The sequence below is a fragment of the Cetorhinus maximus genome, chromosome 7, assembly GCF_964194155.1.
Source record: "Cetorhinus maximus chromosome 7, sCetMax3.hap1.1, whole genome shotgun sequence".
NCBI lineage: Eukaryota > Metazoa > Chordata > Chondrichthyes > Lamniformes > Cetorhinidae > Cetorhinus > Cetorhinus maximus.
Window position 1 is genome coordinate 34,409,874 of NC_135885.1, and position 13,988 is coordinate 34,423,861.

The window sequence follows — 13,988 nt, forward strand, 5'->3', positions numbered from 1 at the left end:
CCATACCCCTTTGGCACCTTTACAGTCTAGAAATCTATTTCTTAATTAAATATATTCAGTGACTTGGCCTCCACAGCCTTCTGTGGTAGAGATTTCCACAGGTTCGCCACCCTCTGAACGAAGAAGTTTCTCCTCATCTCAATCCTAAATGACCTACCCCGTATCCTGAGACTGTGATCCCTTGTTCTAGACCTCCCAGCTAAAGGAAACATTATCCCTGCATCCAGTCTGTCCAGCCCTGTCAGAATTTTCTTTGCTCATTCTTCTAAACTCCAGTGAATACAGACCTAGTCAACCCAAGCTTTCCTCATACGACAATCCTGACATCCCAGGAATCAGTCTGGTGAACCTTCGCTGCACTCCCTCTAAGACAAGTATATCCTTTCTTAGGAAAATACTCCAGGTGTTGTCTCACCAAGGCCCTATACACCTGCAGTAAGATATCTTTGCTCCTATACTCAAGTCCTCTCACAATGAAGGCCAGCATACCATTTGCCTATTAATTGCTGCTGCACCTGCATGCTTGCTTTCAATGATTGGTGTACAAGGGCACCCAAGTCCCACTGGACATCAACATTTCCTAATTCATCACACTTTAAATAATAATCTGCCATTCTGTTTTTCCTACTGAAGTGGATAACATCATACTTAGTCACGTTATACTGCATCTGCCATGTATTTGCCCACTCACTCAACTTGTCTAAATTTCCTTGAAGCCTATTAACATCCTCCTCAACACTCACATTTCCACCAAGTTTCATGTCATCAGCAAACTTGGAAACATTATATTTGGCTCCCTCATCCAAATCATTGATATATATTGTGAATAGCTGGGACTCTATAGCTCTGATCCCTGCAGTAACCCACTAGTCACTGCCTGGCACTCTGAAAAAGACCCATTTATTCCAACTCTGTTTCCTGTCTGCTAACCAATTCTCAATCAATGCCAATCCCCAATCCCATGTGCTTTAATTATACACATTAACCTCTCATGTGGGACTTTATCAAAAGCTTTCTGAAAATCCAAATACACCATATCCACTGGTTCTCCCTTATCTATTCTGCTGGTCACGTCCTTGTAAGAGTTAAACAGGGACATCTATTAGTAAAACCAAATGTCAGCAGAATTCTTCAGGCAAACCTTGTACACCATAAAGGATTAACTGGTTAGGATACAGAAGGGGGGGGGGGGATGTGATGAGGATAAACAGATAAGAGTAAAGACAAACAGTGCCAGGGACTGGAGACATCTGCTTATCATGTGATTATGTACTGACAAGATTAGATTTTGTTTAATGCAATGTGTATGTGACTAGTTGTGTATAAAAAAGATGGTTTTCCTGTAATTGGGAGAGTTCCATTTTAGCCAATCTAAGGCACACTCTCCCTGTGTTCACTTGAATAAAACAATCGCTACCCTGTGTCTGAGTCTCCTATGGTCGATTCCTAGAAGGCACCACAACATCCTCAAAAAACTCCAATAGCTTTCTCAAACATAATTTTCCTTTCATAAATCCATGTTGACTTTGTCTAATCCCGTTGATATTTTTTTAAGTGTCTTGTTATCGCATTCTCTATAATAGGTTCTAACATTTTCCTCACTACTGATGTTAGGCAAACCGGTCTGTAATTCCGTGTTTTCTCCTTCCCTCCATTTTTAAATCTGCTGGGGCTGCTCTAGAATCCATAAAATTTTGGAAGATGACAACCAACGCATCCACTATTTCCACGGCCACCTCCTATAGTACCCTGTGATGTAGATTATCAGGTCCTGGGGATTTATCAGCTATCAGTCCCATTAATTTCTCCAGCATTTCTTCAATTCCTCCTTCTCACTCGACCCTTGGTTTCCTAGCATTTCTGGGAAGTTATTTGTGTCTTCCTCCATGAAGACAGAACAAAAGTAGTTGTTTAATTGCTCTACCATTTCCTTGTCCTCTATTATAAATTCTCCCATTTCGGACTGTAAGACATTTGTCTTCTCTAATCTTTTTTTATTTTTTACATACTTATAGAAGCTTTTGCAGTCTGCTTTTATGTCCATTGCAAGTTTATTCTCATACTATATTTTTCCACTCTTCATCAATCTCTTGGTCTTCCTTTGCTGAATTCTAAACTGCTCCCAATCCTCAGGCTTGCTATTTTTTATCGCAACTTTATATGACTCCTCTTTGGATATAATACTATCCTTAATTTATTTTGTTAGCCATGGTTGGGCCGCTCTTCCACCCTTTTTATGAACAAGGGTAGTTTATTTGTAATTCTTCAGTCCCGGTATCTAAGGTGAATTAAAAAATTGTGGCCAGTGCCTCTGCAATTTCCACCCTCACTTCCCTCAGTTTCCTCACTTTCTCCAGATGCATCTGATCCAGGCCTGCTGACTTAACAACTTTAAGTACAGCCAGCCTTTCTAATACTTCCTCTTTCGCAAGTTTTAGTTCATCTAGTGTCTCAAATACCACTTTTTCACCATGACTTTGGCAACATCTTCTTCTTTGGTAAAGACAGGCTCGAAGTAGTCATTTAGCACCTCAGTCATGCCCTTTGCAGCCATGCAGAAATCCTTTTTGTGTCCCTAATCAGCCCTACTCCTCCTTTTATCACCCTTTTACTATTTATCAGCCTATAAGAGGCTTTTGGGTTATCTTTTACCTTGGCTGTTAATCTCTTCTCATACTCTCTCTTTGCTGCTCTTATTGCTTTTTTCACTTGCCCTCTGAACTTTCTTTATTCAGCCTGGTTCTCACTTCAACTGTCAACCTGATTTCTATCATATGCACCCTTTTTCTACTTCATCTTACTATCTACTTCTTTCATCATTGAGGGAGCTCTGCCTTTGTTTGTCCTATCTTTCCCCTGAGGGAGAACATACCATGACTGCTTGCAAACTACCTCCTCTTTAAAGGTAGCCTATTGTTCAATTAAAGATTTCCCTGCCACACTTTGATTCGTTTACCTGTCCAGATCTGTTTTCACCTCATTGATTGGAGTCATACCGAGCGCAAAGGAAGATGGTTGTGGTTGTTGGATGCCAATCACTCAGCCCTATGACATCTCTGCATGAGTTCCTCAAGGTACTGTCCTAGGCTCAACCATCTACAGCTGCTTCAACAATGACCTTCTCTCCATCCTAAGGTCAAAAGTGGGGACGTTTGCTGATGACTGCATGTGTTCAGTACCATTCGCAGATACTTTCGTTTATTTGTTCTTGAGCATCGCTGGCATTTATTTCCCATCCCTAACTGCCCTTGAGCAGTTAGTGGTGTGCCACCTACAACTAAATAGCTTGTTTTCCATTTCAAAGGGGAGTTAAGAGTCAACCACATTGGGGAAAATCTGGAGTCACATGTAGGCCAGACTGGGTGAGGAGGGCAGATTTCCTCCCCTGAAGAACATTAGTGAACTAGATGGGTTTTTAAGACATCAGTAGTTTCATGGTCATTATTAATGAGACTTGTTAGGGAACACGTACTGCACAAGGTTAAATTAGTTTTTCAGGATCACAGCACCCCAACCATCAGCTTTTAGAGATTAGAAATATGCTTAAAATAAACATATATTTAGTAGTCAGCCTGAAATCAGTAAAGGAATAGGTTAGTGTTGCAAGCGTTGTTTCCCTAGAAACAGGCCAATGGAATGATTCTTGTTCGGTTGACAGAAAGCCCGAACAAGGGTACAAAGCTGGATAAATGTAAAAATAGACAACCATACCACAAACTGTGCTAAGCTTTTCATTTAATCTTGCTTAATTAGCATGCCTGCTGAAATGTAAAAGTTAATTGGAATGTAGGAATAAGAGTTACCTTGGTGATTCACCATGGCTAAACAGTCTAATAAGAAACAAGGACACTGGATTCAGTGGCCACTTATGAACAGGTTTGGGCGTAAATAAGTGGTGACAGGACAGATATGGATAATGAAATTGAAGCAAATTACTGTGGATGCTGGAAGTCCGAAATAAAAACAAAGTGCTGAAAAAACTCAGCAGGTCTGGCAGCATCTGTGGCAAGAGAAACAGAGTTAACATTGAGTCGAAACCCCATCAGAACTGTTGAGTTCTTCCAGCTCTTTCTATTTTTATTGTGGATAATGAAAATTTTGGAATTTAGTTTGATGGCGAGAGTGTGATGAAAGCATTATAATTTTCATAATATTTTTCTGGTTTATTGTGATGTAAGTTTATGGGAGTAAGTATAATTGGGTGTGTGTGTGATTTAATTACATTTGAAGTGAAGTAGACTGCAAGTTTGAAATCATCAAAAGAAGCTAGGTACTAATGAGTAATGAGTAATGAGTAACATGCTAATGAGTAAACATGGATGCTGCCTTAGCAGGTAAGGTGTGAAGGGAATTTGCATTTTTAAATAAATGAAGTGATTGGGATTTCAAAGGGGTCTTAGTCTGTTTACAACTAACCAGATAAGCAAGGCTAAGGTATGTGTTTATTTATCCGAACGGGTTATTGACAATATACTGGCAACTTGAAAGTTTTTATATTATGAGGAAGATACAGTTTCAAAGACATATGGAACAATAGAATTGACATTTTAAGAAGAGAGAAACATATATAAAGGAGAATGAAAGGTTATGTGGCAGAAGGCCATGTAAAATCTAACAGGAGTGTGTGAAATAGTTGCAATGAAGTCTCCCTCCAGCATTGGTGCATAAGTCTGCTATATAACAAAACTGAAGTTAGGGAAAAGCCATTTGGAATTCCACTGTCGTGTGGGTATTGTGTTAATGTGTTGGCTGTTTTAAATCTAAAATCCATTTTGGACCATTGCCTTAAAGGGAGTGTAACTGGGAATCAGGTTAATTTGGAATTTTAGGAGTTATCATAGTACTAACTGTAGTCCTATATATGTGCTTGAAATCTTTTGTATTTTGTTAATAAATATTTTAATTTATTTTTTTAAATCTCCAAAGGCCCTGGTGGACTTATTACTTATGAATTCAATGCACACATCTCATAATAAATACAAATTGCAAAACTGCAGCAATAGTGCAACCACGTTTCCCTTGTGGATTTGATCCGTCTGGCACACATCATCAGCCGTGTCATAATAAGAGATGGAAGGTTATTGGGAAGGATGGAACTGGTCAGGGAGGACAGCTTGAGATGAGATACAGATGAGATAAGGAAAGGATGAGCTAAGAGCCTGATTGCTCAAGCCAATACGTATGTGAGAAGGCTCATGAAGTTAATAGCAAATGGATAAAATTAATGGCAGGTTTTTCACCTGATGCTTTAGACAAAACTCAACATTTTATAATATTTCAAATAAAGTAAATCTCTACAGGACCAGAAGGCCTGTCAACATCCATCTAGATCCACCCCTGAAGAAGGGTATAAAGTAAGAGACTTTGGAAGGTCTCAGTACAGTAGGCGCTGGAGAGAAACTAAGGATAGATCCATTCTAAGACTCGACTAGTTTGAGAGGTCATGAAGACATGAGGCACCCAAAATAAAAGAGAAAGAAGATCGAAAGAAAGAGCTGTTCACATATGCCAGCCTTCCTGCCCAACATGAATCAGTACTCGCTACTTGGAGAAATGCCTTAGTTTCTTTTTGTGTACTGTGGCTTGCCATAGTCATGCGACCTCTGAGGTCATCTTTGGTAAAACAAAGGACTAAGGCACAAGTCACATTACTCACCACATGAAACAATCAAGAACGTGACAACTCCTACAGAATGAATTAACAGCACGGTGGCAGTGCAAAAACCTGGAAAGCTAAGAGTCTGCATAGATCTAAAAGGACCTCAATAAAACTTTTTGCTGTATAGCTAGGATGTTGTATGCTGTCTTAAACTCTAATCAAACTCAACATGCCCACCATGTTGGTTGCAGTTGATCCTGATTGATTAGATATTGATAACATCCCTATCTTTCAAAGATTAAAATTATTATTCATGCCACAAAGGCTGTAGAATGGATGTCCTTAGTACAGCAGTACCAGCATTACCATAAAAAATGTGCTCTGTTCACAAGGAAAGAGAAGGCTGAGGAGTGAACCAATTGGAGGTCTTCAAAAATTCTGAAGGGGTTTGATAGGTTAGAAATAGAGATATTTCTACTTATGAGGGAGACCAAAACTAAGGGCCATACAAGACAGCCACAAACAAGTGTAATAGGAAATTTTGGAGAAACTTTTTTTTTAACCCAAAGAGCGATAAGAATCTGGAACACTCTACTACAAGGAGTAGTAGCGGTGAATAGAATAGAATCAGCTAAGGGGATGCCAGATAAGCATTGAGAGAGAAAATAATAGAAGCATATGCTGATAGGGTTAGATGAAGAGGGGTGGGAGAAGATTTGTGTAGAGCATAGGCAACGATTGGCCTTTTTCCATGCTCAAAATTCTATGTAATTAGATGTAGCCATATGTTTATTTCATAGCATTTGATACTGTTTCTGAATTGCTTGCTTTTGGTTGCAAAACTAAAATCACTAATAAATTGTTCTGCCTTAAAATTAACTGACTTTTGGCACAGACAGAAGTTAGTTGATTTATCATTAGAGTCACCTAGTTCCACTGATCAAAGTACATTTTGTTATCAGTAACATATACCATGATTTGGGGCAAAGTTCCATCCCTTTAATACTCTCATTTTTATTTCAAAACTAGAAAATATACAAATTATATTCTTATAATTACGTCATAGGTTTATTGCTAAAACTGGAGGCTATTTTTAATGGTCACAGCAATTTGAGCAGGCAGCTATGATAACACACACTCTTAATCTGAGGGATCTTGACAGAGTGAATGTGAAAAGGATGTTTCCTCTTGTGGGAAAATCTCGAACTGGGGGTCAATGTTTGAGAATAAGGGGTCATTCATTTAAGACAGAGATGGGAATTTTTTTCTGAGTTATGAGTCTTTCGAACTCTGCTCCCATTGCCTTTTGAGGAAGAGATTCTTTGAATATTTTTAAGGCAGAGCTAGGTAGATTCTTGATAAGCAAGGGAGTGAAAGGTTATAGGGGATAGGTGGGAATGTGGAGTTGAGGTTACAATCAGATCAGCCATGATCTTACTGAACGGCAGAGCAGGCTGAAGGGGCTGAATGCCCTACTCCTGCTCCTAATTCATATGTTCAAATGCGACCATTAGTTCTCAAATGTTGATACAAAGCACTCATCACAAACCTCTACCTTTTGGTGGCATTTAGAAATACATGCAAGTTACAACAAGAAAACAAGCAATTCAGCCTTACCAGTTTCCATCAATAGTCACTCTACACAAAAGTAACCAACCCCAACATTTATCTGCCCTTTTCCCATATCCCTTTATCCTCTATAGGAGAAACAGAGTTAATGTTTCGAGTCGTATGACCCTTCTTCAGAGCTAAAGAGCAGTGGAATTGTGTTTTCAAGAAGCAGTTAGATATAGCTCTTGGGGCGAAAGGGATCAAAGGATATGGGGAGAAAGCGGGAGCAGGCTATTGAGTTGGATGATCAGCCATGATCATAATGAATGGCGGAGCAGGCTCAAAGGGCCGAATGGCCTACTCCTGCTCCTATTTTCTATGTTTCTATGTATGAAATTTATATTGTTTAAGGGGGGTGGAGCAGGTGAAGCTAGATAGAAGGCCAGTGGTAGGTGGAGGCAAAGGAGAGATTGACAAAGATGTCATGGACAGAAAGACAAAGGGAGTGTTAATGGTAGTGGTAAGGGTTAAAGGAGGTGCCGATAATGGCATTAAGATAAGAAAGCAGGATGTGTTAATAGCAGAACAAGGGTAAGCACTCTATGAAAGAACAATATGGAACAAGCAACAGATGGCCCTTTAGGGGGTGGAGTGGGGGGGGAGGGGACAGTGGTTGGGAAAAAGGATGGAAATAGGGATAAAAAAGGGGATAAAACAATGAATAAATGAATAAAAATGAAAAGAAAGAGATAAAAAATAAAAATAAATTTTAAAAAATAGAAAAAAGGAGACAAAAAAGGGGTGAAGATAGAGGAGAGAGTTCATGGTCTGAAGTTGTTGAACTCAATATTAGATCCGGAAGGCTGTAAAGTGCCTAATCAGAAGATGGGGTGCTGTTCCTCCAGTTTGCGTTGGACTTCACTGGAACATTGCAGCAGGCCAAGGGCAGACATGTGGGCATGAGAGCAGGATGGTGTGTTGAAATTGCAAGCAACAGGAAGGTCTGGATCATGCTTGCGGACAGACCGAAGGTGTTCCACAAAGCGGTAACCCAGTCTTCAATTGATCTCCCCAATGTAAAGGAGACTGCATTGGGAGCAGCGAATGCAGTAGACCAAACTGAACGAGGTGCTTCACCTGAAAGGAGTGTTCGGGCCCTTGGATGGTGAGGAGGGGGGAGTTAAAGGGGCAGGTGTTGCACCTTCTGTGATTGCATGGGAAGGTGCTGTGGGAAAGGGATGAGGTATTGGGAGTGATGGAGGAGTGGACCAGGGTGTCCCGGAGGGAACAGTCTCTACGGAATGCTGACGGGGGGATGAGGGGAAGATGTGTTTAGTGGTGGAGTTGGAAGAGATGACAGAGGATGATCCTTTGAATGCGGAGGCTGGTGGGGTGAAAAGTGAGGATAAGGGGAACCCTATCATGGTCCTGGGAGAGAGGGGAAGGTGTGAGGGCAGAGGCACGGGAGATGAGTTGGACACAGTTGAGGGCCCTGTCAACCACAGTGGGTGGGAAATTTCAGTTAAGGAAGAAAGAAAACATGTCAGAAGCGCTGTTTTGGAAAGTGGCATCATTGGAACAGATGTGACAAAGGTGAAGGAACTAAGGGAATGGGATGGAGTCCTTACAGGAAGCAGGGTGTGAGGAGCTGTAGTCGAAGTAGCTGTGGGCTTCAGTGGGCTTATAATGAATATTGGTGGACAGTCTATCACCAGAAATGAAGTGGCACAGATGCAGTCATCCATGCATTGAGAAAAGAGCTGTGGGAGAGGGCCTGAGTAGGGCTGGAACAAGGAATGCTCCACATAACCCACAAAAACATAGGCATAACGGGGGCCCATGCGTGTACACATGGCCACACCTTTTACTTGGCGGAAGTGAGACAAGACAAAGGAGAAATTGTTCAACGAGAGAACAAGTTCAGCCAGATGGCGGAGAATGGTGGTGGATAGGGATTGTTCGGGCCTCTGTTCAAGGAAGAAGTGGAGAGCCCTCAGGCCATCCTGGTGGGGGATGGAGGTGTAGAGGGATTGGGCGACAATGGTGAAGAGGAGGCAGTTGGCACCAGGAAACTGGAAATTGGAAACTACAATGGGGAGACCAAGCGCAGACTGGGTGACCGCCTCGCGGAACACTTTCGGTCTGTCCGCAAACATGACCCAGACCTTCCCATCACTTGCCATTTCAACACACCATCCTGCTCTCATGCCCAGGTCTGTCCTCGCCCTGCTGCAATGTTCCTGTGAAGCCCAACGCAAACCGGAGGAACAGCATCTCATCTTCCGATTAGGCACTTTACAGCCTTCCGGGCTTAACATTGAGTTCAACAACATCAGACCATGAACTCTCTCCTCTATCTTCACCCCTTTTTTATCCCATTTCTTTTTAAAAAAAAAAAATTTATCCCCTTTTCATTTTTATGCATTTATTCATTGATTTATCCCCTTTTTTATCCCTGTTTCTATCCTTTTCCCCAACCACTGCTCTCTCCCCCTACGCCACCCCCTAAAGGGCCATCAGTTAATTATTCCATGTTGTTCCTTCACAGGGTGTTCCCCCTTGTTCTGCTATTAACACATTCTGCTTTCTTACCTTCATGCCACTATCAGTACTTCCATTAGCCCTTACCACTATCATTAACACTCCCTTTGTCTTTCTGTCCATGACATCTTTGTCAATGTCTCCTTCGTCTCCACCTATCACTGGCCTTCTATCCAGCTTCACCTGCTCCACCCCCTTTAAACAATATAAATTTCATCACATTTCTACTTCTCTTTAGCTTTGAAGAAGGGTCATACAACTTGAAACGTTAACTCGGTTTCTCTCTCCACTGATGCTCTCAGACCTGCTGAGTTTTTCCAGCATTTTCTGTTTTTATTTCAGATTTCCAGCATCTGCAGTATTTTGCTTTTATCCCTTTATCCTTTTTTCCTTCATTGAGCTATCCAATATAATCTTGAAGTTAAAAATTTCTGCTTCAACTGCCAGCCCTGTAAATTAATTCTGCAGTCTCATAACTAAAAAAAAAAATTCTCTTGCTCCGTGCTCCAAATCTCTTACATCTTGTATCTATGGTTCCTTAGTTTAGATTTCTTAAACTAAGGGAAACAGTCCACTACTATCTACACTACGCTTTCATTTCATAATTTTAGACACCATCATGTCGACCTGCAATCTGCATTGTTCTAACCAGTAAGATCCCATTTTTCTAAGTCTTTCAATATAACCTATCAGCCAGAATCCTTATGATTTTAAATAATAGACAGGATAGTTAGTTTTTTTAAAGATTAGAAACTTAGTAGTATAATAAGCCATCTAAATCTAATCCTGGCATTAAAGATAGAAAATCAGTGGCAACTAGATCCAAATTAATGACGCTGCACAAGATCTCTGCTTTGGACACAAAGGAATCCTCAGTTGGCCACATTACTTACCTAAGCACCAAATCAAAAATACTATAACCACCCACAAATAGGACGCAAAACTTAACTTTATGCGTTTACATTTCTGTCATCAGTAATGACAAATGATCAGAGAGAATGTTTTTACTTTAGATTTCATTTACAATGTTGTACAATTGAAATGATAACAGCTATGATTGCTGTACCCAAAGGGCATCTTTCTTTTTCTCCCCCTTATTCATTCATGGGGTGTGGGCATCGCTGGCTAGGTCAGCATTTATTACCCATCCCTAATTGTCCATGAGAAGGTGGAGGTGAGCTGCCTTTGTGAAGCGCTGCAGTCTGTGGTGTAGGCACACCCACAGTGCTGTTAGGGAGGGAGTTCCAGGGTTTTCACCCAGCGACAGTGAAAGAACGGCGATATATTTCCGAGTCAGGATGGTGATTGACTTGGAGGGGAACTTCCAGATGGTGATGCTCCCACATGTTTGCTGCCCTTGTCCTTCTCAATGGTAGTGGACATGGGTTTGGAAGGTGCTGTCTAAGGAACATTGGTGAGTTCCTGAAATTCATCTTGTAGAAGGTACACACTGCTGAGTCAGTGGTGGAGAGGGGTGAATGTTTGTGGATGGGTTACCAATCAAGCTGGGCTACTTTGTCCTGGATGGTGTCAAGTTTCTTGAGAGTTGTTGGAGCTGCACTCATGCAAGCAAGTAGAGAGTATTCCATCACACTCCTGGCTTGTGCCTTGTAGATGGTGGGCAGTCAGGCGGTGAGGTACTCGCCTCAGGATTCCTAGCCTCTGACCTGGTCTTTTAGCCAAAATGCCAAATCTGACCATGCAAAGCACCAGGGATCAAACATCCCAATATGGTTAATCCAGTTAAGTTTCTGGTCAATGGTAACCACGCCCACCCGACTGCCTCGGACACGACCCTGAGGAACTCCTGCAGTGATGTCCTGGAACTGAGATGATTGACCTCCAACAACCACAACCATTTTCCTTTGCACTAGCTATGACTTCAACCAGCAGAGAGATTTCTCCCCGATTCCAATTGCCTCCAGTTTTGCTAGGGCTCCTAGGTACCACACTCTGTTAAATGCTGTCTTGATGTCAAGGGCAGTCACTCTCACCTCATCTATGCTATACCCTTTGGAGTATACAGCTCAGTAGCATTAAACACAGCTACTTTGTTTGTAGCATCAAACTATAGTTTAAAAAAAAGCATTTTCACTTCAACCAATTCATATTTGCCACACAGATTTGGGGCTTCAGTTCTCTCCAAAACATGCACAAGAATAAATCTACTGGAATGAGTCATGTATATAAGTATGTACATGTACAAGAGAAGAAACTTAACTGTCAAATGTCCTTCCGGCCAATATGATTTGGCCATACAAAAATTGATGCAGCAACTTTTGTTCGTCTCCCACACCCAAGGGAATGGAATTGTATTTATAATTCACTGGCACCAGTGCCAAATCTGACCATGCAAAGCACCAGGGATCAAACGTCCCAATATTTTGCTGTAGGTTGTTGTGGTAATGCTGATTCATTCCAAAGACTGGAGATAACTCATGCTCTAGGAATCACTGAGCAGGTTCCTCAATATTCCCTCTCTCTCTCCATGCCTGCTACTGAAGGCCATAAAACACTTGCAGATCAATGTAAATTTTCAGGAAAGTGGAAAAGATAGAAACTGCTATACAATAAAATTTAACCCCATGTTTTGCATAAATCAGCATGTATGTGGCATCACAAAGGTAGCCCTAGCCATATATAACTGGCTTATGCAGCTAGTCCTGAAACTTGTTCTCGTTACAGAGTTACGAGGCTGGACTGCAGCAACTGTATCTTATGGAACAGGAGCAATATGCCCATTTACATCTGGAATTACTCTCAGATAAAGAACAGCTGCATGGTAGGATGTAGCTTAAACTTGTCTAAGAAGCTAACTAGGGGAATAACAGCTAACCTTATCAAATGTTCAAAATTACGAAGGGTTTAGATAAGGTAAATACCAGCACTTTCCATAATTATGCAGATGCTTTGTTGTTACTTTTTAAATTAAGTGAACCAGCAAACAAGGTGGCAGATCAAGTATAATATGGGGAAGTGAGATGTAAGAATAGAAAAGCAGAACATTTTTCAAAAGGCATGAAACTTCTTGTCCATCTTGTCCATTCAAGCGGCAAGAACCTCTATAAATAAATAAATAAATACCTCTATAAAGGTATATAAAGATGCAATTTTCCACTGGAAGGTTTATAAAAGGTGGCCAAGGGTACAAAACATTGGTCTGGCCACAGTTAGAGAATTGTGCATAGATTCAGCAATATAATGCCAAGGATAGGAATTCATAATGATGAAGCCAGACTTGAGATAGAAGGAGCATTTTCAACAGGGTAGAGAAGACTGAGAAGACAGAGATAAAGAAAACATCTTGACATTCACTGTTGTTGACACATGGAATGTTTGTCACAGAGCGGAGGAAGGGGAAATCATTTTATAAATATTTGAAGCATGAGACTTGGATCTGGGGCATTGGAATTAGTTTTGTATTGCTCTAGGAATGAGCCAGCATAAACACAAGGAGCCAAATAACCTCCTCCAGTGCCTTGTCTAAGAAACAGTAAAAGGAGACCCAAAGATGACACAGAAAATCAATACAAAAATTAGATAAAAAGCATTGAACGACTGATGCAACCCATAAATAGTCTAATATTCTCTAATAGAGCCTAACTGCCAGACATAACAGATGTAATGGTAACTTAAGTTACTTAAGGCCTTATTCTACTACTGCCTCAGCTCATCTCACAACATTTAAGAAGTGTTTAGATGAACACTTGAAACGCCATGGCACACAAGATTATGGGCCAAGTGCTGGAAAAAGGGATTAGAGTAGATAGGGGCATGATGACCAGCGCCGTCACAATGAGCCAAATTGCCTTTTTCCAGGCTGCAAAACTCTGAGACTCTATCTGCTTATCATGATCTCTCGACATAACGATTCTAAAGCACTCCCGGCCAATCTTTCACGTTCTACAACCGTAAACTTGACGTTGTACAAAACTGTTAAGCATGTCCAAACACACACCAAGTCCCATTCACCCATCACCCCTGAGTTCACTGAGCCTACATTGACTCCCAGTTAGGCACTGCCTTGATTTTAAAATCCCATTTTTGTTCCCCAAATCCCTCTACCGCCTCACCCTTCTCTATCTCTGAAATCTTTTCAAGCCCCACAACCCTTTGAGATATCTGCCTCCTCCAATTCTGCACACTTGAGCATCCCTAATTTTAATCACTCTGGAATTCTCTCCCTAAATCTCTCTGCCTCTCTGTCCTCCTTTAAGACACTCCTTAAAACCTAGCTCCTTGATCAAGCTTTGATTATCCACCCTAATACCTGCTTATGTGGCCCGTTGTCAAATTT

The 13,988-nt window shown here is 41.1% G+C and overlaps 1 protein-coding gene across 2 annotated transcripts in view; it reads right to left on the reverse strand.

The window, feature by feature from the left end:
• The window catches only part of nbeaa (neurobeachin a), a 1,012,857-nt gene that overhangs the window by 816,979 nt on the left and 181,890 nt on the right, over positions 1 to 13,988 (reverse strand). The window lies entirely within an intron of this gene.